At 39.9% G+C, this 15962-nt stretch overlaps 1 non-coding gene and 1 pseudogene across 1 annotated transcript; both read right to left on the bottom strand.

The window, feature by feature from the left end:
* Positions 1–680: 680 nt before the first annotated feature.
* LOC127098951 (small nucleolar RNA R71) lies at positions 681–787 on the bottom strand. The gene has a single exon (XR_007793634.1). It is a non-coding gene; the product is annotated as a small nucleolar RNA R71 (small nucleolar RNA).
* A 7150-nt stretch (positions 788–7937) lies between these two features.
* Positions 7938–8037, bottom strand: LOC127099050 (uncharacterized; annotated as a pseudogene).
* Positions 8038–15962: the final 7925 nt, after the last annotated feature.

Genomic DNA, 15962 nt, shown 5'->3' with positions numbered 1-15962 from the left:
ATAACAATAGATAACGATAGATTGACACTTGGTCTCTGTGGATTCGACAATCTTTTATATTACTCTGACGCGTTCGTACACTTGCGAAAACCACGCATCATGTTTTTGGCGCCGTTGCCGGGGACCAATTTCGTCAAATTTCATTTTTCTGTTGTTATATCATTTAGACTTAGGTTATTTCCCGCCGGTCAATGCGAAGAACTCGCAGCACCGGAAGTTTAAGCTTAGTATACCCTCTGGCGGAACCTGAACGTTACGCTTGCGCACGTTTATTCTTTCATAGAATTAAGAGAGCTATGGCCGAAGATCAAAACCAAAGATATCTTAAAGATTTCGCTCAATCATCTAACGAAGAACCTAGTTCTAGTATAGTAAACCCAACCATCCCAGCGAATAATTTTGAACTTAAACCATCTCTGTTACAACTAGTGCAACAGAGACAATTCGCGGGTCTCGCAACCGAGAACCCTAACCAGCATTTAAAAATATTTCTTCAATTAGCAGACACTTTTAAAACCCATGGAGCTTCTCCTGAGGAAATACGTTTAAGATGATTGCCTTTTTCCCTCAGAGATAAAGCCCTATCATGGTTAGATTCCCTTCCACCCAATTCCATTACGACTTGGGGTAACCTTAGGAGAGTTTTTCTTGCTAGATATTTTCCCCCGAGTAAGACCGCCGTTCTTCGAAACCATATAACTAGATTTACCCAAAACCAAGGAGAATCGTTGTTCGAAGCTTGGGAGAGATATAAAGAGTTGTTACGAGCATCCCCACATCATGGTTTAGAAAATTGGTTAATCATTCAAACCTTCTATAATGGACTTCATTACAACACAAAGATGACCATCGACGCTGCCGCAGGCGGTGCTCTGATGAACAAACCTTATCCTGAAGCTAGTGCCCTCATCGAAGATATGGCTCAAAACCATCAATCATGGGGAGTCGAACGAGCGACAGTTGAGAAGAAGGTAGCCCAAGGAGGAGTGCATGAACTAAGCTCTATAGACATGATGCCGGCTAAAATGTACGCATTAGCCCTCAAAGTCGAGCATATGTGCATAAACCCGAATACTGTAGCTGCAGTTTCGTCGGATTGTGAGATATATGGAACCAAATGACACCAATCTGCAGAATGCAGTCTATTAAACGAAACCCACTATGAGCAAGTGAACTACACCCAAGGGAACCCATACTCGAATACCTATAACCCTGGATGGAGGAATCACCCGAACTTCTCCTATAAAAACAATAACCCTATTCAAAATAATGCACCTCCGAGACCTGGTTATCAAGCCCCTAGATCAAATCAACCTATGCAACCTGTACCACCAAAGTCGAGCCTTGAGAAAATTATGGAAAACTTTATCACCGCTCAAACCCAACAAAACAAGGAGTTCATGAACCAAAACATTCATGTTAACGAATTGATTACTCAGTTAGGAACCAAGGTTGACCAAATAGTTACTCATACCAAGATGCTTGAAACCCAGATCTCTCAGGTAGCTTTAAACCAAACCCCTCAGACTACTCCTGGAGGACAATTCCCTGGACAACCTCAACAAAATCCGAGAGGACAAGCCAATGCCATTACCCTACTGTCGCATTACGCGAAAAACCGGCGGGAAAACAAGAACAACAGAGCCGCCACCGTGCGTTATTTATCCCAAAAGAGGGAAAGGAAACGCTCGAAGTAAACCTGGAAAAAGCATGGTCTCGCGACCAAAGAGAATGGGATCGGGAGTCGGTTATGCGAAGGGAAGGTATTAGCACCCCTACGCATCCGTCGTACTCGACGGGATCCACGCACAATAGGAAGGAAAATGGTTGCTAAAACACTGCTCATAAACACACATCAAACACTGGCTGAAAGAGACACAAGAAAACAAACAAGATGGACTCGACAGGATATCGCATCCTGGGCCTACTTAGTCTATCAAGCATAGACATCAGAGTCAAAGTAGTTCGGACTGGGGAAAACAACACATGCTCGCTAGGATGTCGCATCCTATGCATACGTATCTTCTTGGACGAAGAAGAATCAGAGCATTCGTAGCTCGGCTCACGCACGCAAACAAAACACACAGGAAATCGACTGCCAATCGCTGGGCTTACATCAAACTCCACACAAACACGCAAACCTGGAACCCGAATGCCAATCGCTGGACTTATATCAGCTTCCGAACCAAACACACGCACACTGGAAACCAGATGCCACTTGATGGACTTATACCGGACTCCAAGCACACAACAAGAGGATACGGAATGCCAATCGCTGGGCTTACATCCATCTCCTAACACACACAAAGACAAAACAAAAGGGCGCCCGGAGAGATCAGCTCATCTCCTGCCTACGTACCTCATCTGGTATGAGGATCAGGGCGATGTAGTTCCCCTACGAAGGGACACAGGACTAGCCTAACCAAATAACAGAGGGATACACAACTAGGGAGACTAACTCGAGCCTAGATGTTATCATGCAAAATCATCCCTAAGTCAAGGTTTCTAGCTAACTTGCACAGGGAGCAAGCCTATCCTAATCAGCTCAAACAGCAAAGCAAACAATCACAAATAGCACACACTATATACACACAAGTGGGGCTCAATCAAGGGGTTAGGCTGCAAGAGCAAGCCAACTGGAAGGGTAATGTTAGCTCTTAACCTTGACATTGAGAGTCAAGGTGAAGCCAGATGAAAGGTGAGTGAAGATTAGACTTCACAGCTCTTATCCCTGGTCAGGGAGAGCTTCAGACAATGAAGTGTGGGTCCAGAAAGTGGGAACCCTTCTACACTTGCGACACTGACTCAACTGATCTTGGGTTAATGTCCACAAGGCATCAACATGTGATGTGAGCCAAGGGACGACTCAACAGAATAGCAGGAGGTGGACTACACACCTCTTGTGTCTGCCAATTGCCTTAACAAAGGTCTTTACCTGCTTGGGGACAAAAATAAACAAGCACAAACATTGCCTCTTAAGGAGGACTTCAGACAGGTTCCTGGCTAGGTAACAAGCCAGGTCTTCCAGACTACATGAAGAAGAAAGTGCTATACCTCAATGCAATTGCTATCAAGCAAAGCAATGCAAGTTCTCAAAGAACTATTAGCAACTAATGTACCTGAAATCAATCAAATACAATCAGTACTCAGACAAAGTCAAAACAAACAACATAAGAGCCAACAGACAACACAATCAATCATATGTGCAAAGCACAAGCCCAAAGCAAGTGAGCTAAGCATCCTACAAAACAAACAAGTTAGTTCACAACAAGCAACCAAACTCAATCAACTTGCATTAATCTCCTTAAAGCATTTGCTTCCTAACCTGAAAAGCAAACTCAAACATGAGAAACAAGACCACTAGGACAAGCCTAGGGTCAAAAGGAGGTGAAAAATCCAAAACAGCAAGTGAAAATTGATCAAAACCTAGATTAATCAAGCAAGAAAAGAATCCAATTGGTTTCACATCAGAACTACGCACCAAATCCATTCTATGAACAAAACATGTCAAACTATGCATTTTGGAATTACATTGGAGCAAACAGAATGATCACAATCAAATCAATACCAAAACATTTCAATAAATCCTCAAAAAATACATGATCAAACAGCATCCATAACATGTCAATCATACCAAATTTCAGCTCATTTGGATTAAGGGAAGTAGGTCAATGAAATTCAGAAAATCAACACAAATTCAAGCAAGCTCATTCATGGCACAAAACAAGCATCAACTTCAACCAATCATAAAACAGAAACAAAACATGATAAATGAATGGGATTAAAACCATGATGCCCTTCAAGATGTCTACCATTCACATGTCAAATTTCACATCCATCCAATTAATAACCAGAATTTCCCAAATCAAATACAAACATGTATCACAAAATGGTCAACAATTGGTCAAGCAGCAAATAAAATCCCAATCAAATAGGAAATGCCATCAAAAATTCCAGAAAACTTCACATGTATTCTCAACATTCACAAGTATTCTCATGCAAAAATCCAGCTCAATTCAAGTTCAACCAGCATAGAAAATAAAATCAAGAAGATGCACAAAACATGGCATGGCATAAAATGTAACACCTATAAATATCATGTCATAACTTTCAATCCAGGAACTCAAAAATTACAAACCACATATCAAAATAACCAGGAATGAGTCTAGAACATGCGTGCAAAATTTCAAGCATTTCCAGTAAGGCATCATTGTTTTATGAATGAAAGAGTGAGCATGGTGCAATAAGTGACACATGAAAGTAAACCCTAGGCAAACTTTTTATCTACCCGTGCACAAAATTAATAAAAATCACCAAAAAATAGGGCACATTATGAAGATCATGGTAAAAAAAGAATCATGTAATTTGGACTTATTTTGAGGGAGATACGAATTTTTCATGTTGAAGAAAAAATAAAAAAAACAAGGAAATGGAAGCATGAACATGGTTAACATATATGTGAGAAAATATACAAGGCATGTGGAAAAGGGATGAAGCAGGGAATCGATCCCTAGCATAATTCAAATACTGGCGCGTTTTGAATGAAACGCTTCGTTTCATTTAAACACATGTCGCGCTTTCATTGGCTCATGGCACTAAAACAACAAAACCACATGTAAATGAAACAAAATGGATCAAACTAAACTCTGGACACGAAATTGGCCGCGTTCTTCACACATTCACGCTGTTCATCATGCTTATGAACAAAACTTCATGTAAATGCATAAACCATATATGGATCGAACCGTCTCACTTCATAGATCAACAATATCATCATGATTTCATCTAATTCCAGCCATAGCAAAAGATTCGATAGAAGAAAGTTTTGTCATCCAAACTTCAAATCAAGATTTCTCCATAAATACTCGATGGATTAGCGCGATTCAAATTGCATTCTACTCTATGTTGCAAGATCTATCTAAACCACATGTAAATTTCAAGAATCGAAGGATTTGGATTCTTACCTCTATGAAGCAACAGCTGCGAAATCGAGCTCCTCAAGGCTCCAATGGTGAAAACAGATGGACTAGGATGATGCAGGAGATGAATAGCAGTGATAGCTCAGCTCAGAAATGCTCGATGATGGAGAATTCTCAAATTGCCATGGATGCTCAAGGTTGCAACAGTTAAGATTCTTCACGATTCTTCCAATGCTAGCTTCAAACAGATCTTCAAATCCACCTGTTAATGCTAATCAACACAAGAGAAAGCAGAAAAAGTGATGAACTCTTGATGAACAAGTGCAAAAAAGTGTGAGAAAAGTGTGAGAAAATTGAGAGGATTTTGGTGATTTCTGAGTTTAGATCTGAAAAGTGAATTGTGATTAGGAGTTTTTGTTATGATTAGAGACTTTATATGGTATGCTAATCCAAATGTTAATCAAGATTAAGCAAATGTGATGTGAATTAGTGAAATGAAGTTTTAAGCGTTTTGGCCAAAATGCCCTTTTCACAATGCAGCCAATGTAACAGTAAAAGTGCAATTTGAGCAAGTCATATTTGTCATTTAGAATGTGTTGGAATTGGTTTGGAGTGCTGATAACACGAAATTATATCATATTTTAGGACTTAATTCAATTAAATTTTATTATTATTTATTTCAGTTCATTTCATTTTATTAGATATTACGCGGTATTTTCTTCCTATTTGTCTCAGGTGGCTAATTTTGAAGCACAAGTAAAAATGGAAGAAAAGGAGTGCAAAAAGGAGAGAAAATGAACCAAATGTCAAAGCCCAGCCCAAAGCACAAAACGCAGGTGCCGTGCATGTGACGGACGTCACAGAGGGCGTGACGAGCGTCACGCCTTGCACACTCCTGTGACGGACGTCACACATGGTGTGACGAACGTCACACCATTCCCCTACATTTTTGGCGCAAGGAACGCCTCAGAGACGTTGAGCGTTGAGGGAGTGTTGAGCCCTATATCCACGCCATGCTTTTATGCACGTTGAAGACCTTTTTGGCAGCGGAAGCGGTTACTCAAGCATATATAAATAGCCACTTGCAAAACCAAAAGGGTTCGGAAGCTTTTCCACATTTTTCCTTTGCCGTTTTCGCTTTTGCACATTTTCTTTTCCAGCAACTTAAGCAGTATTGTTTCTTTATTATTTTTACGAGTTCTACACTATCTCCCTTGCAATTTCTATTTTCCTTTTTCCTTTTTAGCATTTAGTTAATTCTTTTCGCACAATAGTTTCTACACCGGAAACTATTGTGCACCTTTTTACCGGATCTAACCTTACGTTAGAATCTAGTTTTATTTCCTTCGTTTAATTTGTTGTTTAATTGAAGAATCCAAGAACAAATCCTACCGGCTTGTGGTGGAGTGTTCAAGACTATTGTTTAACTCATTCAGGTTCTTTAATTATTATTTAATGCTTTGTTTTATTATTTATTTATATTATCTGCCTGGGATGAGTCTGTTTATGCATGATAAGTATTTTAGTTTGTTTAGCATGTCTGGCTAATTCGCTTAGATATCGGTATGTAAAGTAAGCGGAATAAGGAATCAAGACTAAGTCGGTTAAATTAAGTTTAAAATTAAAATCACTCTTTTTACGGTCTCAATTTACAGGTTTAATAACAAAGGTTTTTACGAAAGTAAAAGACATAAAGAAGTTAAAATCAATAGAGCGAGAGTTTGAGGTTTTAACTGGACAGTGAAAATTAGACATTAATTCTAGATCAGGGCGAGAGCAAGTTTTAAAGTTAATTAAATTCCGATCTTTTCCAAAAAGTATTTTTAAAGATTGAATGTGAGGACGAGAGTTAAGCATTTGAATTTAATTATATAACCTAAGTCAACAGAGCGAGAGTTTGAGATAAGGGTGTTTAAACGGTCAGTGTTTTCTTGAAAAGAGTTTCTATGGACTGTATTGCTTTCAAAAAATGGTTTTTTGACTTAATTATAAGTGACAGCTACATTAACATAAAATCATGGTTTATTCAACAGAGCGAGAGTTTGAGATAAAACTTTTAATCAATAAAGTCAACTGAAAAGATTTATTTTAAAACCAAGAGACCGACAAAGGATTGATTCCCTAATTACGACGAACTACATACTGATATCCGCTTTATTAATATTTAATCTAGATCTTAGTTTAGTTTTTAGCTTTCCCCCAAACAATCAAACATTATTCACCTTAGCTTTACGAAGTAACCTTAGATAACGGTATATCGATTCATAAGTCCCTGTGGGATCGATATCTTTTAAAACTACGCGATAGAACTGTGCACTTGCAGTTTGTACCCCAATTCGACTCATAAAGTCGAGCGATCAAGTTTTTGGCGCCGTTGCCGGGGACTTTTATTTAATCGATATCGTAACTCTTCCGTTACGCTGTAGAGACTAAGGTTTCTTTTTCTTCTATTCTTTCTTTCGTTGATTTGTATGCCACGCACTCGTTCACAAGGCGAACCGCTCTATTTACGAATCAACGATATCGAACTATATCTCCGAGTCCTACGACGAATTCGGGAATATCGTGCTGCAAACAATCTCCCTCCTGTAGAACTTCCTGATTTCAAAAACCTTTTTCCTTCGATAACCGAGATGGCAGAACCAGCTCGTGCTCTTAGAGATTACGCCGCTCCATCGCAAGATGAGCCGCATTCAAGTATTGCTCCGCCCGCAATCGAAGCAAACAACTTCGAACTTAAACCTTCGCTGTTGCAGGCTGTGCAACAGAACCAATTCTCTGGAAATCCTACCGAGGATCCAAACCTTCATTTATCCGTATTTGTCCAATACGCTGATACTGTTAAAGCTAATGGTGTCACTTCGGAGGCAATTCGACTTCGTATTTTTCCTTTCTCATTAAGAGATAGCGCTAGAAGATGGCTTCAATCTCTCCCTTCAAACTCTGTCACCACATGGAACGAGTTGAAGAAAGTTTTTCTTGCCCGATACTTTCCGCCAAGCAAAACAGCTATGTTAAGAGCCCAGATAAACGGATTTAAACAGAAAGACAACGAGTCTCTTTTCGAAGCATGGGAAAGATACAAAGACATGATGAGACTTTGCCCACACCATGGTTTGGAAGACTGGTTAGTAATTCACACATTTTATAATGGTCTCTTGTACAACACAAGGTTAACAATAGACGCCGCTGCAGGTGGTGCACTAATGAACAAACCTTATGCTGATGCTTACCAGCTTATCGAAAGCATGGCCCAAAACCACTATCAGTGGGGAACCGAACGAACAATGGTGGAAAAACCTCAAACGAAAACTGGCATGTACGAGATAAGTAACCTTGATCACGTTAATGCAAAAGTGGATGCTTTGGTCCAGAAAATTGAAAGTTTGAATGTATCACCTCCTACCGCCGTGGTTGCTATAACTCAGAATTGCGAGGTCTGTGGAATCCAAGGTCACACTCCTACGGATTGTCAACTCTTGACAGGAATCCAAGCAGAGCAAGTAAACTATGCTCAAGGAAGCCCCTACTCGAATACCTATAACTCAAATTGGAAGAACCATCCAAACTTTTCATATAAGAGTAATAATGCTTTGTACGCACCTGGACAGTCTCCAAATCAAGCCCCAGCTATACCTCCGGGATATCAGAAACCGAACCCATCCATGCCTAACAATAACGCCCCTAGGAAATCCAACTTGGAAATCATGATGGAAAACTTTATAGCTTCCCAACAACAAACCAATAAAGATTTCTTAAACCAGAATGTACACACTGGCGAACAACTTAAACAACTAGCAAGCAAAGTAGATGCCCTGGCTACCCATAACAAAATGCTGGAAACACAAATATCACAAGTAGCTCAACAACAAGCACCTACTGCTGCCCCAACTGGTACATTCCCTGGACAGCCCCAACCTAATCCGAGAAGCCACACTCATGCAATTATATTAAGAAGTGGAACGGAAGTGGAAGGACCGTCTGATCCAAGGATAGAAAACCAAAACCCTAAGAAATCAACTGAGGAAAGTGAACCTAAGGAAAAGGAAGAGAGTAATAAGGAAACCCTAGAAAAGAAGGAACCTTATGTACCTCCACCACCTTACAAACCACCTATCCCTTACCCTCAAAGGCTTGTTAAAACCAAAGATGCGGGCCAATTTAGAAAATTTGTTGATCTCCTTAAACAATTAAACGTTACAATTCCGTTCACCGAAGCTATTACGCAGATGCCCTCCTATGCTAAATTCTTAAAAGAAATTCTTTCTAATAAGAGGAAACTTGAAGATAGCGAAACCGTTACACTCCCTGCCGAATGTAGCGCTATAATCCAAAACATGCCTCCTAAACTCAAGGATCCGGGTAGTTTCTCTATACCCTGTCACATAGGAAAATTTGTCATCGACAAAGCCTTATGCGATTTAGGAGCCGGAATTAGCGTTATGCCTTTATCCATATGTAAGAAACTGGAAATGGGAGAATTAAGACCAACCAAAATGTCTGTGCAACTAGCAGATCGTTCCATCAAATATCCTGTAGGAATTCTTGAAAACGTTCCCGTACGCATAGGTCAATTCTACATTCCAACTGATTTTACAATTATGGACATTAGAGAAGATGATATTACACCCATTATACTGGGAAGACCGTTTTTAGCAACTGCCGGTGCAATCATAGACGTAAAACGAGGACGACTCACCTTCGAAGTAGGTGAAGAGAAAATTGAGTTCATTCTTTCCAAATTCTTGAAAGCACCTGCAATAGAAGATACATGTTACTTCATGGATATCATCGATGAATGCATAAAAGAAGCAGAGCTAGGAGAAGACAAATCATCAGACTATCTTTTAAAAGACAAATCTAACCAATGTTTAGCGATAACACCGGACCCGACGCAATGTCTTAACAAACAAACCCTTGACCTGAAAACACTTCCCAAAAATCTGAGATATGAATTCCTAGACTTAGAACTTGAACGACCTGTGATAGTTAATGCAGACCTAGGAAGACTCGAAACAGAAAAACTCCTACATATCTTAAGAAAGTATCCAACCGCACTAGGTTACCACATCACCGATCTTAAAGGAATAAGTCCTTCTATTTGTATGCACCGCATCATGCTAGAAGAAGACTGTAAAACCTCTAGGGAACACCAGAGGAGACTAAATCCGATCCTGAGTGAGGTAGTAAAGAAGGAAATAACCAAGTTATTAGAAGCAGGTATTATATATCCTATATCTGATAACAAATGGGTTAGTCCTGTACACGTAGTACCAAAGAAAGGAGGCATAACCGTTATTGAAAACGAAAAAGGGGAAACTATAACTAAACGAATCGAATCGGGATGGAGAATGTGCATTGACTATAGGAAACTAAACAAAGCAACCCGAAAAGATCATTTCCCTTTACCATTCATTGACCAGATGTTAGAACGATTAGCAAAACATTCACATTTCTGTTATCTAGACGGTTATTCAGGCTTCTTTCAAATACCAATTCACCCTGATGACCAAGAAAAGACAACGTTTACGTGCCCTTTTGGTACCTTCGCTTATAGACGAATGCCGTTTGGCCTATGTAATGCTCCCGCAACCTTTCAAAGATGCATGATGGCAATTTTCGCCGACTTTCTCGAAAACATCATGGAAGTATTTATGGATGACTTTTCCGTATACGGACAAAGTTTTGAAGAATGCCTTGAAAACCTAGAAAGAGTTCTTGAGCGATGTGTAAAAGTAAACTTAGTACTTAACTGGGAGAAGTGCCATTTTATGGTACAAGAAGGAATTGTTTTAGGACACATCATCTCGAACAGAGGAATTGAAGTAGACAAAGCCAAAATAGAGGTAATCGAAAACCTTCAACCCCCAAGAACCGTGAGAGAAGTACGAAGCTTCTTAGGACACGCCGGTTTTTACCGACGATTCATCAAAGACTTCTCTAAGATAACTAAACCTTTAACCGGGCTATTGATGAAAGATGCTGATTTCATATTCGACGATAACTGTTTAAAAGCATTTCAAGCGCTTAAGCAAGCATTGATCTCCGCACCCATAATGCAGACACCCGACTGGAATGAACCATTCAAAATAATGTGTGATGCCAGCGATTATGCTGTAGGTGCTGTTTTAGGACAACGAAAGGATAAAAAGCTTCACGTTATATATTACGCAAGTAGAACCCTAGATGAAGCGCAAATGAATTACGCCACTACCGAGAAAGAACTCCTAGCAGTTGTATTTGCGCTAGATAAATTTCGTTCCTACTTGGTCGGAGCCAAAATAATAGTTTACACTGATCACGCTGCTATCAAGTACCTTTTAACAAAAAAGGATGCTAAACCTAGACTCCTAAGATGGATCTTGTTGCTACAAGAGTTCGATTTAGAAATCAAAGACAAGAAAGGAACTGAAAACGTAGTAGCAGACCACCTCTCTAGACTTGAGAACCTTGAACCGGAAAGAACCTCAATTAACGATGATTTCTCGTACGATAAACTTATAGCTACTTTGGAAGAGAACAACTCCGACAAACAAGTAGAAACCACCTTAGCTATATCTGTCACACCATGGTACGCTGATCTCGTCAATTATTTAGCTGCCGGAATAGTTCCACCTACTTTATCCTACCAGCAGAAGAAACGATTCTTCTACGATATAAAACACTATTACTGGGATGATCCCTTACTTTTCAAAAGGGGCCCCGATGGTATTTTCCGTCGATGTATACCCGAAGAAGAGGTGGAAAATATAATCCAACACTGCCACTCCGCTCCTTATGGGGGACACACAAGTACAACCAAGACCTGCTCTAAAATCCTACAAGCCGGCTTTTATTGGCCAACTATATGGAAGGATGTACATGCGGCTATTAAGGAATGTGACAGATGTCAACGCACAGGAAACATATCTAGACGTGACGAGATGCCACAAATAGGTATTTTGGAAGTAGAGATCTTCGACGTGTGGGGAATAGACTTCATGGGACCTTTTCCACCCTCTTTCGGTAACAAATACATACTCGTGGCAGTTGACTACGTATCAAAATGGATCGAAGCTATAGCTTCTCCAACAAATGACACCCGAGTAGTAACTAGACTCTTTAAGAATATAATATTTCCGAGATTTGGCATCCCAAGAATAGTAGTCAGTGATGGTGGATCGCACTTTATATCCAAGGTACTCGAAAAATTATTGTTTAAATATGGCGTGAGACATAGGATAGCGACACCTTACCACCCTCAGACCAGTGGACAAGTGGAAGTATCTAACAGAGAAATCAAGCAAATACTAGAAAAAACAGTCGCCACTTCAAGGAAAGATTGGTCATTGAAATTACCAGAAGCTTTGTGGGCATACCGAACTGCTTATAAAACCCCATAGGGACGACCCCATTTAAGCTCATATATGGAAAATCCTGCCACCTCCCGGTAGAATTAGAACATAAAGCCTATTGGGCTATTAGAAATCTGAATCTAAACTATAAAGCCGCCGGTGAAAAGAGAATCCTTGACATAAACGAATTAGAGGAACTCAGAAGAGACGCCTATGAAAATGCCAGAATCTATAAAGAAAGAACAAAACAATGGCATGACAAGCGTATATCAAGGAAAATCTTCAAGCAAGGCGACGCAGTCCTTTTATTTAACTCTAGACTAAAGTTATTCCCGGGAAAACTACGATCCAGATGGTCAGGTCCTTTTCATATCACTAACATCTTTCCCAGTGGAGCGATAGAAATTAAAGGCAAATCCACAGAACCGTTCACCGTAAACGGGCAACGTCTAAAACACTATCACTATGCGGAAACCAATGGAGATTCGCAAATCCTACAGTTAGACGAAATGCCTCCAGGATTAATAGATTATATTTAACAGTTTCTTTGTCGAGCTTGCGACATTTAAACAAAGCGCTTAGTGGGAGACAACCCACAATTATTTTATTATTTCCTTATATTATTATTATTATCTTCCTACTTCTTCCTTAATTATTCTTTTAATTTCTGTTTAGTATTCATTCCTAATTCATTTTAATTTATTAAAAAACTTTTTTTTCTTCTTTCGGCATTTGGCCAAATCCTGACTAAAACTCATGTTTTCTTTTCTCTAGCTAACACTAACCAGATGGGACATATTGATCGTATGGGTATCAAATTCAGAGGGATGGCTCAGAAACAAAAGTTTGAAGAACTAGCCACTAGAGAGATGCTACCTAGTTTATATGCTGATGATTGGGCTATGACTGCCCTTGGACTGAGACAAAGTGTCCTGTATTTGCTGAATCAGATAGGATGGGAGACATCCCCTATCCTAAGACATTTCACCACCTACCGGAGACTCACACTAGAATTCCTTAGCTCATTAATCTATCTACCCAGCCATGGAAAAGGAATTAGCAGAGGTTTTATCCAGTTCAGAATGTTCAACATGGAGTACCAATTTAATATTAGAGACTTTACCAACCTTTTGGGTTTTCCTACCTCCTTTGACATATTCACAGTAAGCCAGGAAGAACTTTTTGAATATAGAGAACTTGAACACTTTTGGGGTAAGTTGACTGGAAATGACGAGCCCGAGGAACATGAGTTTCTCTCTGGAAACATACACAACCCGGCCTTTCGCTATTTCCATAAGATCCTGACCCACACTTTATTTGGGAAGAAGCCAAACAGTACTTCAGTTTCACGTGATGAACTCTTCATCATATTTTGTGCTTCCCAGAACCGTCCAGTAAACGGTGCCACTTTTATGTTAGCTAATTTGGACCACCTTATCCAAGATGAGCGAGCACCAATCCGAATAGGCGGTTTGATAACTATGATAGGTAATGCTATTGGATTACGTCAGCCTATGCTTGACCTAAGCCCTTTTTGTGGCATTACTACTATGAGTATACCCTTCCTCTTCAACACTATGTTTATAGCAAACCTAGGGTCTGACGAGTTTGAGCTTATTATTGATAACCAAGTTCTTTGCCTATTCACCATGCCCGATCCTAGGACTAGTGTTCATAACCGCAATAACTGGCTCTACAACCTGAACGAAACCCCCTCTCCTGCTAGATCCACTGAATCCATCCAGGACTATGAGATTTGTGATGACTATGAGACTTATGATGACCAGATCCCTTATGTTGAATCTGACCCTCAGACACCATCTGGCTATTATGATATTGACCCTCCTCCTCAGCCTGTTCAGACCGAAGAATCAGCAGTATCCGACCTCCGGCATCATATGCCCGGAACTGATTATAACACCGCCATTGACGCTTTGATGTCAGAACAAGACGCCCTCAGAGAAGAATTTACTGACATGAGACACGAAGTTCTAGGGTACATGAGCAGTATGACAGATCAGTTTCATGAGTTGCTATATCGTGTTAACTCTTTTGCTCCTCCGGCCAGAGATCGTGCAGATGGATAGTGTCATACGGTGAACTGACTTGGGGTATTTTGCTTTTTATCGCAATGTCGCGGATAGCAAGAGTCGCCACCGACTTTTCTTTTATCCAATAAGGAAAGGTGGAAAAGAACAGGAAAGACCTTAATTTAGATTCTTAGGTTCGGGAGGTACATTATACAAAGGGAAGGTATTAGCACCCTTTGTATCCATGGTTATCCATGGGCTCTTAATTGCTGGATCACTTATATTTTTGTCTGAAAAGTGTTGGTGAATTGTTTAAAAATGTTTCGAAAAGAGAGTTTAACTTTGTAATGATTCTCGTATGAATGTATACAAAGTATTTATCTCGTTTGATTTAGAAAAAAACAGTTTAGAAAAATGTAACTTGGTAATGATTCTAGTATGAATGTATACCAAGTGGTGATTTTCTAGGATTTACGAAGTGTGAGGGGTGGGGAATGTTTTAGGTTATGATCCAGCAATTGAGAGTTATACCTTCCTAAGGTCGTTATGAACGTTTCCTATCCTTATGAGGGTAAAACTGTCCTTACTATTGAGAAGTAAGTAATTTTATCCTTTGGATGTAAAGGGACATCGTAGGGTCATCGCTTGGTCATTGAAGGCAACATTTGTAAGGATACCTTAACATTCAGAGGGACGATCATCATTTAACCGTAGGCTACACCGAAGGGTCATCGAGGGGCAAAATCATTCGAGGGCAACATCCGAGGGACTATGGTTTATGTTATGATGATTTAATCGAAGGGTCTTTGCTAAGTGTATCCCCACGTTCGCGGGACATGACCGTAATACCGTAATACCGTAAGGCAACAAAGAGAGGTCCAAGGTCACATATTCAAAGGCCATGTTTTACAATTAAGTATTTAAGATGAATTTCCACATTAAAATTAATTAGGCAATTAGGATGAATCTCCCCATTAAAATTAATTAGTTCGGAATCCATCTCCATAAGGGTATCCCTCAAATAAAGTGGAATACCTAGCAAGCCACCTTCTTCGGGAGTATGTGAGCCCTTACAAAATTCCGCAAACAGGTCATAATACCAAATGGGGTGCAATCAAGAGTTGCACCAAAGCAGTAATAGTATCAGGTAAACAAAGCATGGTTATAATAAAACAGGTCAGAAGGGCAAAGATCAAAACAGAACGAAAAACAGCGGCATCCGCTACAACAATTCAAGGTATCCAGGCATACTTAAGTCTACATGCAGAACCTCAAATATATTTATGAATTCAATTATGGTATCACATGGGAATTCGGAACATAAAGCGGCGATAGTAACGCAAACCTGTTTGCAATTGAATTGCAACCTTGAATTGGCACTCTTAGGGTTGATGCCGGATTGAGTTGGGCGGAGCCGCCGGCTTTTCCTTCAGGGTTTCCTTTAGGGTTACCCGGAGTAAGTTAAACAGTAGTCCTGAACACTCCACCACAAGCCGGTAGGATTTGTTTTTGGATTTTTCAATTAAACAACAAATTAAAATGAAGGAAATAAACTAGATCCTACCGTAAGGTTAGATTCGGTAAAAAGGTACACAATAGTTTCCGTTGTAGAAACTATTGTGCGAAAAGAATTAACCAAATGCTAAAAAGGAAATGGGAAATTGCAAGGGAAGTAGTGT

This window comes from Lathyrus oleraceus, chromosome 6, assembly GCF_024323335.1.
Source record: "Lathyrus oleraceus cultivar Zhongwan6 chromosome 6, CAAS_Psat_ZW6_1.0, whole genome shotgun sequence".
Taxonomy (NCBI): Eukaryota; Viridiplantae; Streptophyta; class Magnoliopsida; order Fabales; family Fabaceae; genus Lathyrus; species Lathyrus oleraceus.
This window is presented reverse-complemented; position numbering and strand designations above follow the sequence as displayed.